Source organism: Dromiciops gliroides, chromosome 1, assembly GCF_019393635.1.
Source record: "Dromiciops gliroides isolate mDroGli1 chromosome 1, mDroGli1.pri, whole genome shotgun sequence".
Taxonomy (NCBI): domain Eukaryota; kingdom Metazoa; phylum Chordata; class Mammalia; order Microbiotheria; family Microbiotheriidae; genus Dromiciops; species Dromiciops gliroides.
In genome coordinates this window covers 205,645,171-205,660,376 of record NC_057861.1, presented here as the reverse complement: position 1 = coordinate 205,660,376, position 15,206 = coordinate 205,645,171, and the positions used below count along the sequence as shown (strand labels likewise).

The following is a 15,206-nucleotide window of genomic DNA, read 5'->3' as shown; positions in this document are numbered from 1 at the left end:
ATTTCATGCTGTCCTTTTCTGTGTTCTGCTGCTTCAGGAATTGTTTTATGGAATTATTTAAAGGAATTTGGAGGGGTATTGGAGAGAGCTCAGGCAAGTGACTGCATTTCCTCTGCCATCTTAGCTCCACTGGCATCCTTTCACTTTTGTTCAAATGTGGTCTTTGACATTTAAAAAAACCCATGGTCATAAAACTTTTTTAAAGCAAGCTTTAGAAATTCTAGGACCAAACCCTTTGACTGTACAGTTTAGCCAGTTATAAAAGAAATAACAGCACCTCTTTGAATTTATCAATCTACATGAATCTCTACTACCTAAGAGAATGAGGTTAGACTTTTTAAGTATTTACACTTGGCTAAAATAGAGAAGAAATGAATAGGCTTAGCACCAGAATTATAGGATGTCAAGCCCTATTTGGATAAACATTATTGAAATTATTACCATGAATTCCTGTAAACCTCTTACTCGAGGGATACCTAAAGCTTTTGCTACTGAATTCAGCTATCAAGCTGTTTTGCATTTCATTTAGGTAGTAAAAGCAGTTGAGCTGCATCATTTAGTAACTCTTATTTCACCCTTCATAAATTGCACTTTCTGCCTTTGAGGGTACAACTGCAATAGCGGTTGGCTTTCTTTAGGGCATGATCTAAATTTTCTTACAATTTGGAACTAAGCAAGTTGTCCATAAATGTATTTTCTAGTCCATTTATTACATCTGCAGTAATAAATGTTCAAGTTTATAAAATTCTAGGTAATAAAATATGTTTGTATAAGCATGTTAGGTATTTTGATTCACAGAAATATTTCTTTACATGCTATGTGTACAACAATCAGGGTTTTTGGTCTACTGTTTATGTGCTTTAAATTTTAATGGATTTCCCCTATATTAGACCATATATAGTAAAACAAAGCAAAAGAAAATGCACCTTGCAAGAGGAAATAAATGTGTTTTGATTTATAGAGTTTCACATGTCCATTTTTATTAGATTTTCAGCCTTGTGGTCAGATATACTTTATAACAGCAACAAGCATTCATAATAACACACCATCTGGAATTCCAGGTTCAACATTTTTGACTTGGCCACCTGAATATTTCAGTTAATACCACAGCTGACAATATTGCCATCTTATCTATGCTAAACTCTTAAAAGTGGACTGTTCTTGAATTTGCATCAAATGTTATATTTTAAAAATTAATTCAAAATCAAAATACTCTCTTTTTCTTAAATTTCAACGAAAAAAAATAGACCAGAAGTATGATATATCCTAAATGTAGACTATGAAAGTAGAATATACAATTTTTCCCTCTTCTGTCATTTTGTGATATAGTCAGTGCTCCAATTGCGTAAAAACAGGCCAGATTACTTTGACTTCATCATTTAATAATGATGTATTATTTTAAGGCTAAAGATACTCTGATCTGAATTTCCTTCATTTTCTTGGTTCATGTTTTCTTTAATTTCTAAGAGCAAGCTACATTTTTATTGACCTATTATAAATTGTTTTAAAATACAATTAAAATATACTAGTCTGGATTCAAAGCAACCAGTTTTAAATACCATATCTGATATTAACTATCTCTATAACTTTGGACAAGTAATTTGTAGGGAATTCCCAATCAATGAGATAATAAATCCATTTGAGTATTTTTTATTATGATTCCATAAAGAACACTATGATTCTGTGGTGGATGATCTGGTATTGAATAACTCCATGCTTAGCTTGTTGGGTTCACCTACAGCAGTCATTGCCTAAAGCCCAATCTGAAAGGATCACTAGTCAATATCACATGCAATTATTATCATCATCATCATTACAATAGATAATGCTATTAATATAATACTTTAATGTTTGAAAAAATGCCTTAAAAATATTTCACTTTATTCTCACAAGTACTCTAGAAGGAAATGATTCTTATTCTCATTTTATAGATAAGGAAAGTGAGGTGTATAGTAGGTAAATATATTGCCCAATTTCATATAGCTAATAATCATCTGAGGCTGGATTCCGAACTCAGGTTTTCTTGACTCCAAGTCCAACATTGTATCTACTCACTGTGCCATGTAGATATAAATCTCTTCCAAACACTTCGGATGACCCCACACTGTTCATTGACATAAAAAAAGCTTATCACTTGAATACCAATATTTTTTAGTGATACTTCAGGACTGCGAATAACATGATCTTGCTGGATGAAAATGAAAAGTCTGGGCTAGAATATCATCAAGGGATATTAACTACTTTATATAAAGTCAATTGATGCATGTTGCCTGAATATTTTAATTGTACTTTTTTTCATTTTCCCTATTTCTCTGACAAAATACATGGGATATTTGGTGAGAGGAGAATGCAGAATATTAATGACACTGACAGTCACAATTTTCTCTTGAATGAATGAGTGATTATAACATTGTGATTAGTGCTTACTAGATACCAGGAATTGGGCTAATCAGTGGGGATACAAATAGGAGCAATCAAGACAAACTTTTCCTCCAAGAAGTTTACATTCTAATTAAAGATGACAAGAAATAAGGGAGAGCTAGAAAGGAGGAAGAATACACATATGATGGCATGGTTTGAAAGTGATTCGGAAGTGTTGCAGAGTTCTGGTTCTAAGCAAGATATGATGAAGGAAACTATGAGGATGAAAATGCAGGACAGCGTGTAGATGGCATGTTTTAGAAATTACCATAAAGTTTGAGAATATTTTTAAAGTAGTGCACTGGGTCTTCTTTTCTATGATATTTTTTTCAAAAAATAAAAATGAATAACTAAGATTATTTTCTTTTTATATCATCAGTAGCACCACCATCAACGTAAACAAAAATAGGAATTTATAACAATTTGAGGAATCATCAGTATTACCTTATCTTAAGAAAAAAAAAAGCAAAACAAATTTTTATTTTGTGTTCCTTACACTTATACAGGCTGCCATTCCTCTATGATTTCTACTCCTCATTAATTCTTGTCTTCTAAAAAAAAATAATTGTAGAGATATGGGCCAGGCAGTAGGCTAAGTACTTTATGATTATTATCTTATCTGATCCTCACAGCAACCTTTGAGGTAAATGCTATTATTATCTCCATTTTACAAATGAAGAAACTGACAGGTTAGTTCATTTCATTTTGAACTTATCTTTCATCCACAACATGTGACCAGCCCACCTCCTTTAGAATATATTATATGACAATCACCCTGTCCATTACACAATTTTTACACAGATTATCTCTGATAACATGCTACTTCCATCTATCATGTGTATTTTGTTTTTCTGTCCTCAGTTATGTGTTATTTTTAGGGATCAAGATCATGTTATTCACAGTCCTGATGCATCACTACAAAAATATCATGTTCAAATGATGGGCTTGATTTTTAGGCAATGAGCAGGGTAGGGTAATTGGACATATGTGGAAGAGATTCACAGATATATGTCACAGTGTTGAATGTGGAGTCAAGAAGACCTGTGTTCAAAATCCAGCCTCAGATGACTACTAGCTGTATGAAACTGGGCAATTAAAGAAAGCACTGTATTCCTCAGTTCCCTCATCTTTAAATGAGAATAAGAGCCCTTCCCCTCCAGAGTTCTTGTTAGGATAAAGTGAAATATTTGTAAGGCACTTCTTCAAACATTAAAGTACTATATTCATATTATGATCAATGTTAATAATAAAATTATAACAATATGTGATATTGATTGTTGGTCCTTTCAGATTTGGAATTATCTAGAGAAAGGTAAATGATACACATAGCAAACCATGCCTGACCTTCTGTGTGACGTTTTTATATGTCCTCCCAGAATTTCACCAAGGGATATCCACCCAACATGATGAAGACTTTTTTTTTACCTTCTCTTCATATTGTAGGGCATTATTAGAACAATCTGGGCATCCACCTGTCATTGTTCTCCCACATTACAGGACTAGATAATTTTTTAAATTTTTGTTATATACTTTATCATTATTTATTCCTATTCTCCATAGGTTTTTCATACACACACACACACACACACACACACACACACAACTTGCAATGTTAAAAAAGTTATTGTTTTCTGGTTCCCTTTATGATGCCCTTTTCAGTTAGTATAATAAGTTTATAAGTAGCCAGTATAAAGTAATAATAGAGGGAAACAGAAGGAGAATCTAGAAGTCAAATATATATAGGAGCATAATTAACAAATTGTATTATATATTAGCCAAAAATCTTCCTGGTAATATGTATGGAATATGGGGATGCTACTTAAATTTTTCTATCAGGGTGTTTTGGCACCAGGATGAGTAGGTCTCAGACAAATTCCAGAATGTCAACAGAACACTAAATGGTATTGATAACCTTGAGATGATGTGAATAGTTTTATTTCTTTTTTAAAAATATTATATATTTTTACCATTCTTTTCAAAAATTTTAACTTCTACAACCTCTTTTCCCCTCCCACACCTCTTCTAGCCTCTGAGAAGGCAAGACATATAATATCATTTAAATGTGCATTCCTTGTATAAAACCCACCTGGTTTTATTATTATTATTTAGTATGTATTATCCTGGTTATCACTTGCTATAATCTCCTTGCTAATATCTGATTTAAGATTTTTGCATCAATATTCATTAGGGAAATTGGTCTATAATTTTCTTTCTTTGTTTTGGCTCTGCCTGGTTTTGGTATCAACACCATGTTTGTGTCATAAAAGGAATTTGGAGAGAACATCCCCGTGGGTCACCATGGGCAGCAAGATGGTGGCGGCAATGCAGCTCGTGCAGGTAGTCAAGCCACATACTCCACTAATAAGGTTCCCTGACAGAAAAGGATACCCCAAACTGAATGTACCAGAATCTTTAACATCATCCATGCTTCCATCTCACACTTCTGCAATATCACAGCATTCTGTGGGTGGTAAATCAAGTTTCTCAATTAATTGTGGTCCGACAGATACTGCTGAAATTGTAAAACATTACCATAGAAATACAGGAGGAAACTCTTGTCTCCAGAAGAGATTGAATTTATTCAATGTGGAGGTCCGGAGTAGTTGCTGACAAGCCTGTTATTTATGATTGTCAGGCAAAAGGTGGTTATCTTCACAATAAAGGTCTTCAAAAATGACAAATGTCAAATTGTACATGAAACCAATTTAATATAAGATTCTGTATAAAATGAATGGTAGAACATTTAGATAGACATCTATATCTCCTAATTTCTTTCTAAATTAGCTTACCTAAAGCTAAACTAAGGGTTTGAGTTTTCTCTTAAAGTGTAGGATTTTTTGTAATTTAGATAGCATATTCACTTTTGATTTTTAGTTATCTCTAATATTTAACTGTTAAAAGCTCAGGTTTAATTCCAGTAACCTATCAGATTTCCCATAATTTTTCATTGTTTTTCTCTTTAGTAATGAAAGTACTAGTCAGGTAGAATCATTGTTTTAGGAGAAATACCAAAGCTTTTGAGATTAGATGAGAATCAGTGTTATCCTATTCTGAAGGATAAAATTCAGAAAGGATGGATCTCTGTGTTACTGAGAATGGGACAACAATGAAAAATGTAACTCATTTATTTATTTGTTTATTTATTGTTTATTTATTTATTATTCATTCATTCATTCATTCATTCATTCATTCATTCATTTATTTATTTTGGTGAGGCAATTGGGGTTAAGTGACTTGCCCAGGGTCACCCAACTAGTAAGTGTTAAGTGTCTGAAGCCAGATTTGAACTCAGGTCCTCCTGAATCCAGGGCTGGTGCTCTATCCACTGTACCACCTGGCTACCCAAAAAATGTATCTTATTATACTTATCAAACCTGTCTGTCAAAAACCATAAAATGGCAAACAAGAAATGAAGTGGATATAGTTGGATGTGTTTTAAAGGGGATTCTGTATATGTTTTGAGAAATCCCTGCCCTTTGAATTTGTTATGTTTTGATCATGTATTTTAAGCACAAATCAAATTAAATATTTATTCCCCCCCCCCAAAAAAAAAAGGAATTTGGTAGAACTCCTTCTTCACCTATTTCCCCAAACAATTTCTATAGTACTGGAAATAATTGTTATTTAAGTGTTTGGTATAATTCACTTGTATACCCATCTGGCCCTGGAGTTTTTTGTTTTTTTTCCTTAGGGAGTTCATTAATGGCTTCTTCAATTTCTTTTTCTAACATGGGCTTATTTAAGGATGTTATTTCCTCTTCAGTTAATCTGGGCAATTTGTATTTTTGTAAATACTTATCCATTTCATTTAGATTGTCAAATTTATTGCCATACAGTTTGGGCAAAATAGTTCCTAATTATTGCTTTAATTTCTACTTCATTAGTAGTGAAATCAAGCCTTTTGTTTTTGATACTGGGAATTTTGTTTTCCTCTTTTTTTAAATCAAATTTTTTAAATCAAATTAACCAAAAGTTTATCTATTTTATTGTTTTTTTCATAAAACCAGCTCTTAGATTTATTGATTAATTCTATAGTTTTCTTGCTTTCAATTTTATTAATTTCTCCTTTGATTTTTAGTATTTAGTTGGGGGGTTTTAATTTGTTCTTTTTCTAGCTTTTTTAGTTGTAATCCCAATTCATTGATCTCCTCTTTCTCTTTTTCATTCATGTAAACATTTAGACATATAAAGTTTCCCCTAAGCACTGATTTGGCTGCATTCCATAAGTTTTGGTATGTGGTAACATTATTGTCATTCTTGTGGATGAAGTTATTGATTGTTTCTATGATTTGTTGTTTGACCCACTCATTCTTTAGAATGAGATTATTTAGTTTCCAATTAATTTTCAGTCTCCCATTCCATGGCTCTTTATTACATGTAATTTTTATTGCATCATGATCTGAGAAAGATGCATTTACTATTTCTGCCTTTCTACATTTCACTATGAAGTTTTTGTGCCCTAATACATGGTCAATTTTTGAATATGTGCCATGTATACCTGAGAAAAAACGTATATTCCTTCCTATCCCCATTCACTTTTCTCCATACATCTATCACATCTAACTTTTCTAACATTCTATGCACCTCTTTACCTTCTTTCTTAGTTATTTTGTAGTTAGAGTTATCTAATTCTGAAAAGGGAAGATTCAGATTCCCCACTAGTATAGTTGTGCTGTCTATTTCCTCTTGTAGCTCATTTAAATTCTCTAAGAATTTGGATGCTATACCATTTGGTGCAGTACTGATATTACTTCATTATCTATAGTACCTTTCAGCAAGAAGTGGTTTCCTTCCTCATCTCTTTTAATTAGAACTATTTTGCCTTTGCTTTGTCTGAGATAAAGATTGCTACTCCTACTTTTTTGACTTCTGCAAAAGCATAATATATTCTGCTCCAACCATTTAACTTTACTCTATGTGTATCTCTCTGCTTCAGATTTGTTTCTTGTAAACAACATATTGTAGGATTCTGATTTTTAATCCACTCTTTGGTTTGCTTCTGTTTTATGGAAGAGTTCATTCCATTCACCTTCACAGTTATTATTATTAACTGTCTATTTCCCTGCATCCTATTTATCTATTTTGTACTTTCTCCCCTTCTTTCCCCCTTTTCCTCCTCACCAACATTTTGCTTCTTACCCCTGCCTCACCCAATCTACCCTCCCTTTTATCATGTCCCTCCCTTTTCTTTATCCTTTTCTCCCCTGCTTCTTCCCTCCATTCTATTGACCCCCCCTTTCCTTTTACCCTTTTACTTCCTGAAAGAATAAACTAAATTCCTTTATCCAAATGAACGTATATGTTATTCCCTCTTTGAATCAAATCTAATGTGATTATGGTTGAAGCAATGTTCACCCCTCCCTTCTTTTCCTCTATTGGAATAGGTATTTTGCATCTCTTCATATGATGTAATTCATACCATTCCACCTCCCATTTCTTCTTCTGCCCATAAACTCCTTTTTTAAACCACTTAATTGTCTTTATGTTATCACATCAAAGACAATTTATATTTATACCCTCTATGTATAATCCTCTCTGCCCAAATCTTGATTCTGACTCATAGATTACATGACCATAAACAGGCAAATCACTTAATGTTTCAACCTAGTCAACTCTATAAGACTTTTAGTTATAGATAATTTATTTTAAGCATATTTGATAGGAGTTTCCAAAATGGGAGAGGTCCCCACATGAATAAGATCAGGTTTCAACATAACCCATCTGCCCTGAAAAGGAAAAGAAAAATATCTAGCAGTTATATAATGATAAAAGTTTTGCAAAGCTTTCTCTCTCTCTCTCTCTCTCTCTCTCTCTCTCTCTCTCTCTCTCTCCATATATATATATTATATAATATATATATATATATGTGTGTGTGTGTATGTGTATGTGTGTGTGTATATATATATGTATATATATATGTACATATATATATGTGTATGTGTGTGAGTGTATATATATATATTTTTTTTTCATTTGACCCTCAGAACAATCATAGAAGAGGTACTATTATTATCTCTATCTTCAAATGAAGAAACTGAAACTGAGAGTTTAATTCATTTTCCCATAGTCTAACAACTACTAAATTTCTGAGTTGTGTTCTTAATTCAAATCTTACTGACTCAATGTCTAACACACTTACTGTACCAGAGGTAAAATAAAAGTTTCAATAAAGGATGGCACATTGCAATTCACAGGTAGGTGACGGAGATTTTATGGTATAGGACCATGACTATTATGGTATAGGACCATGTGCATTATATACTTTAATCAAATGGAACAGCAGAAGTAAATGATAATGGGAATGGAGTAGCACTGTGTATTAAAATGTACAGGCATGGGAGGGAATCCCAGTACCAGAGAGCAGAAACATGGAGAATTATTTGTATGGAAATTAGTGGAGGCAGAAACAAAAGCAATGTCATCATTAAAGGATACTTCAGAATGCTTGAACAGAAGAAAGAAGAAAGTTAAAAATATTGGGAAGAAAATCAAAAGTCTGCCATTCAGGGATTATGGGAGATCCCTTAATATGAACATATCTTAAACACTTGCTCCACTAAAAACAGAGCAATTAATCATGCCTTCACTTCTATTTATGTCAATTTTGTCATAGAAAATTTGGAAAAAAAACTAAATAAATAAAGGATTATACACAATTTGAATGATTTGCTGTGGAAGATAGTGGGCTCACCACCACATGATATTTATATGCAAAGCCTGGTTGTCATTAGTCAGGTATGCTATAGAGGAAATTCTCATTAAAATATGAGATTTTTGGCCTCTAACACTCCTTCCAATGCTAAAATTTTATGATTCTTTGGTTCTTTTATGTCCCTATTAGATTTTTTTCTTTTCAGGGAGTACTTACTGAGTTTGCACCTCTATTCTTTCACTTGGACACCATATTCACTTAGTAGGGCACATGGCCTCATGAGTTTCTAGGTATAGGAAAAATATTTTTATTAAGATGAAGGTAGAACCCATTAGGCCCAAAGATATATAAAAGCAAAGGGTCAGGTTTTTAGCATTTCCTAAGTTAAACTGCATATTCCTTGCAATGCAAGGCAAGTTTGTTCATTGGGAATTCATTGGAATGAATGGAAGAGCCCTATACATAAATATAATTAAAGATCAGAAAAATTCAAAGAATTCTGGATATATGTCAATCATTTAAGGAAAGGTTTGTTCCAGGAACCTAGCATAAGATACTAAGCCTTGTAATCTGATAATAGCTATTACTATGCATTCAGAATGAAGAATAGCAAACTAGGAATATATTGATCAGCAAGACATTCAATACTTAGGTTATTTAAGAAAGTGGGAGCTTGGTAGATACATTATATAGGCAGACTATCATAAGGTTCAAATATCTTGTACATTTTGGGGACTTTATGATGTTAACATTTGCCATGATCAATAGCAGGTTTATGTGTTCTGGAGGTATACCTAGCTTGTTATGACTTCATAAATGAGGATCTCCATATCATTAAGGGACAAAAGAAGAAAGGAAAGAAGAAAATTTCATTTTAGGAAAATAAATGTGAATGGGAAATTTTATGTGGGGTTGTTGCCTTCTCACCCAGGGTTAATTGCAAAAAGGAAGACCTACAAGAGATACTTCTATTAATCTGTTCCTTGGGTCTTCAACAATGAAGCTTTTAAGGAATATATCATTCAGTGGTCAAACAGAAGTCAGGTATAGAGTTTTAAGGAAATCAAAGAAGAAATATATTCTCAAATGATTAAAATAATGGAAATATTTTCAATAATGTATTCACTCTTTTGCTTAGCAGTAGTGGTATAAAATATTATATATATATATATATATATGTATGTATTTATGTATGTGTTTATATGTTCATATGTATGTTTGTGTAGACCTCCATGATTTATACATTTATAACTCAAAATCAATACATCAGTCTGTTTATCAAGATAAGAGAGTTATTCAGAAAATCTGTGTACTTTTGGAAGAGAGAAAGATGGCTTTGTACCTTTAATTATAACTTCTCTTCAACACACTCATTTAAAAATACTAAAGAAATACACCTGTGTTTTTATGGGGCCCTTAAATCACTTAACTTTTTTATTAATGAATATTACCCTATTTTTACATTATCCTTTATTTTAATTATGGCTACATTTCCCCAAAATGCAGCATCCTGGAGTGTGTTAATAGCACAGAACATTATATATTTAGGGCTGAGCATCAACTTCTTAACTCTGCTTAAATTCAGGCATTAGAGGGATTGAACATATTTAAATAGTTAGAAACAGGACTGAGGTCATATGAGAAATAATAAAACTCAAAAGAAGCAATTAACAGGAGCCCATAAAGAATGAAGAGTGTTCTTTTTTCATGTCAGCTTTTGACCAGTTTGTAGGAGTCTGTTTTCAATTTATCTGAAAGCCTCAGGTTTCAGTTATCTCTTTAGACACATTATCCACTGATACTGACTAGAACCACAAAATCATAGAAGCTCAAGACTTAAAACAAACTGCAGAGGTCATCTTGCTCAACCTATCTCTAAGTGTTCAATTTCCTCTCCTTGAAGACACTCAATGATATCAATACTGTTACTTCCTGTGAAGCACTATTACTTTTAGATAGTTATTATTTCCTGTGTGTCATCTTTGATCTATAATCCAAGATATAATGATCCTTCCTCTTGGTAGAGAAGAACAAATGAAATAAGAACTGAGTAGTTCTCCCTTCTTTACCTCATCCACCATTTTCTTGTCCTTTTTAACATTTTCTTTTATCCTTTCCATGGCTAATATAAAACAAACTTATTTTCTTTAGCTTTTATTACCAGCCCCAATTTGAATATAAAACTATTCCAGTTTCCTGTTTATTCTTCCTTATTTCTTTTTTTTTTCAGGGCAATGAGGGTTAAGTGACTTGCCAAGGGTCACACTGCTAGTAAATGTCAAGTGTCTGAGCCCAGATTTGAACTCAGGTACTCCTGAATCCAGGGCCGGTGCTTTACCACTGTGCCATCTAGCTGCCCCTATTCTTCCTTATTTCAAAGCAAAAAAAAAAAAAAAAAGTCCTACAATTGCTAATTCCATAAATACTTCATTAGAATCATACAACAGAAAGTCACTGTGTGGTTTTATTTTCAAAGGACAAACTGAATCAAATATTATATACTATTATAAATAACAAATTAATTTCAAAAATAATTTCTATATTTTTATTCTTGGGATAAGTTTTGGGACTATTGAGAGACTCTAATAGCACAGTGCCAAATGGTAGAACAACTACTGAAAAGTATATGGTTAATGTTGTCTCAACCTGACAATCTTGATCAGTCACCTTAGTCACCATCACTTTACTGCAAATAATGCTTCCTGGCATATGTTACTGGCAACCTAAGTCTGCAGCAATGGATCAAGACTTTCACTTGTGGATTAAGGGAAATCAAAGCAGTATGAGAGTTTTTATGCTGGACATGGATTCAAATCTTTGCATTAACTATCTGTGTGACTATGACAAGTCATTTAACCTTTGAGAATCTAAGCCTAGTAATCAGTTAAGCAACAATAATAATGTTTGCATTACCCACCTCACAGGGCTATTATGGGGAAAATACTTTGTAAACCTCAAAGAACTGTGTCAATTATTTTATTCATGTATATTGGGTCACTGAATGAATACATAATACAAAATTCCACAAAGAAATTTTCATTACTATTCTTTCTTCAATGGATGCTGAGATTGAATTAGGGTTTTAAGAGACATTTTACACTGGTGGCATTATTAAAACAAATGGATCATTTTAGTAAGAACTTCTAATGCTGAATAAGATCACCCCAATTCTATACTTATATAATTGAAATTTTTAATGTAAACATATGATTTTGTATTCATTTCTATTAAGTTACACATTGTTGGTTATAGCCTAGTGTTCCAAACTGTCTATATATTTATATGTAGTTATCAATTGTACTATTTATTCCTTCTAGCATCATTTTGTCTTCAATATATTTCTTTTAGCATTCTAGCATTTTATTGTCTTCAAATTGTATAAGAATTATTTTATAAGCATATAAATAAAATACAAGTAATATACTTCTGATTTCATTTGTAAAGGTAGCTTCAAGGTGAGAAAACTCCACCTCTCTTTGCAGTTAGGCACTTTCTCTGTAACCTAAAGCAGTAAAGAGTATTAGAACACTAAAAATTTTAGTGAATTGCCTGTGATCACATAACCAGTTTATATCAAAGGTGATACAAACTCAGTTCTTCAGATTCATGAAGTGTCTCTAGACACTACAATACTACCCCTTCATCATTAAAGAAATAAAATAGAAATAATAAAACAAATATGTTAGTACATTAGGGCTAAAGAGTAAACATAAATATTACTCTTTTTTTCTTCATAAATTTGAATTCTATTATTTAATGAGGTTTGTGTAGTCATGAAATTTAATCTTATATGTCTTCCCCTGGTTTCTCATATCTCACAGAATCCTAGAAATTCAGACTCACTGCATCCTGTCAAAGAGTAAAGATTAAAATTTATTTTATTTACTGTATACCTACAATTACAAGCCTTAGCTACCAGCATTAAAAATCCATTGCCAGAACAGAAGAGACAAATTCATTAAAGAGCTAGATAAAGAGGTTCCTTTTCCCTATTTTTCTTTAGGAAATAGGAGGGGAGACTTGGGAAATGTCCAATATAATAGGTGTTCCATGTGCTTTATTGTTTGGTATCCATTAGATGTGCTTTGAATCTTATACTTTAATTTCCTATGTAACTTGAAATTATCAAGCCAAGATAAATTAACATAGATATAGATACTGGAAAAGGACTGTGGGATCTTAGTTTCAGGCCAAAGTTAATGAAAATCATTTTACACGGGATAAGCAATTCTGACAAGATAAATAATGAGAAGTAGAAAAACATTAAGATGGCAACATTTGCAGGAAAGATCCTATTGTATTCTGCCAAATTATCATAAATTATTTTTCTTCAAAATAGTCAATTTCCTTTTCATTGTTCCCAATCATTTTTTTTTCTCTTCAGTTATCATTTACTCCCAGTTTTAGAAAGGAGCATCAGGTGAGTTAATTATAATAAACATAATTAACACTTGTTCACAAATGCTTCTGATTAGCCTTAAGGATATTTTATAAACAGATCAGCTGAACAGGCTTAAATTGAGTGAACTTGCTGGCTGCAGACAAAATTCCGAGGTAGTCATATTTTGTGAACATCAATCATATTTTGAGAAATTACAGACGTGAGCCTCAGTTTTCTTACATGTTTCCTTTCCACTCAATTATTTATCACTGTCCAAAAATCACTTCAATTCATGTTGTTAATAATGCAGGATTTGTTCCCTGGGGTTTTTGGCTGTTGTTCAGAATTTCCATCCATCTCTCTCTCTCTCTCTCTCTCTCTCTCTCTCTCTCTCTCTCTCTCTCTCTCTCTGTGTGTGTGTGTGTGTGTGTGTGTGTGTGGCATGTACTCTGTGGGATGGTGGATATTTGATATCGAGGCTAAACTAGAGTAGATGCTCTCAATGAGACAGTCTCCTCTTGTCATGAAACAACACTTCTCATTTTCTATGTGTGTAATTTAAAATTCTGGTTTCTAATCTGTTCCCCCAGTTTTGGGGGAAACTGACTAAAATCACTGATAAAATGAGTTTAGGTTTTTAAGGGTTTATTGAAAGATAGAAAGAGAAAGATTGAGAACAGAATTCTTACAGCCTGGCAATCCTATCTTTCCTCCATTCCCCTGTGAAGTCCTCTGGAGTCTCTCTCCTCCACCACGGTGAAGTCAGGAACCCAAAGAGACAGAGCTCCCTGCATAGGCTCTCCTTCCTCCTTCCTGTCCCCTCCCAGAAATGGGAGGTTCTTCAAGCTGGTTGGTTGACTGGGTGGAAGTTCAAATTTTGTTAGCTTCTGAGAACCATGTTTTCTTAAGTACTCTCAAATACCAGCCAGATGTGCTTAGAATCTAGTCATCTATAAATCAGCCAGTAATCCAGTCAAATCAGGCAGTAATTCACTCAGTTGGGCTCCTGAGTATCTGCCAAATCTCATCTAGCACATTCCATTATCTTAACATATGCTATATGAAACCAAACCAAATTCAGACATACATGATTGGTAGGTGGAATATGAGTATTGTCTCATTTTGTTCAGATGTGAATTAGGCTGGTCAGATCCATACATCACATTTCTCTGCTCTTCCAAAGGGAGTTCCATATGCATAAAATGTATTCATTTCTTTTATGTTTTTAAAGAAGCCAAGGCTTCCTTTGTTGTATAGGTCAACCATCAGTTCTTCCGTCTGGCTTCATCTTATATTCATTTTGTATACATGAGTGTACACCCATATATATGTATATATGCATCTGTGCACACATATGTGTAATATGTATCCATGTAGTTTCCCCAATATTATTTGAACTCCTTGATATCAGAAACTCTTTCATTTTTTAGTCTGTATTTCCATTGTCTACAATAGTTCCTGGCACATAATAGGAGCTTAATAAAATGTTGTTGACAAATTGGGTTTTTTTAAAGGTTTAACTTTGGAGATAATTCTTCCTTCTACCTCTAAAACTGTGAGCCTATGACACTAAATCAACTCTGAATGCTGTCATCTTCAATAATAATGTCATGTTTTCCACATATATACGAATTTTGTTGTTGTTGTCATTGTTGTTGTTGTTTAGTTGTTTCAGTTGTACCCAACTCTTCATGACCCCATTTAGCTTTTCTTAGCAAAGATACTAGAATAGTTTACTTTTTCCTTCTCAGA

The 15,206-nt window shown here is 32.9% G+C and overlaps 1 pseudogene; it reads left to right on the top strand.

Annotated features, from left to right (window-relative positions):
- Window positions 1-4,719: 4,719 nt before the first annotated feature.
- Window positions 4,720-5,024, top strand: LOC122730535 (annotated as a pseudogene).
- The last annotated feature ends 10,182 nt before the right edge of the window (window positions 5,025-15,206 follow it).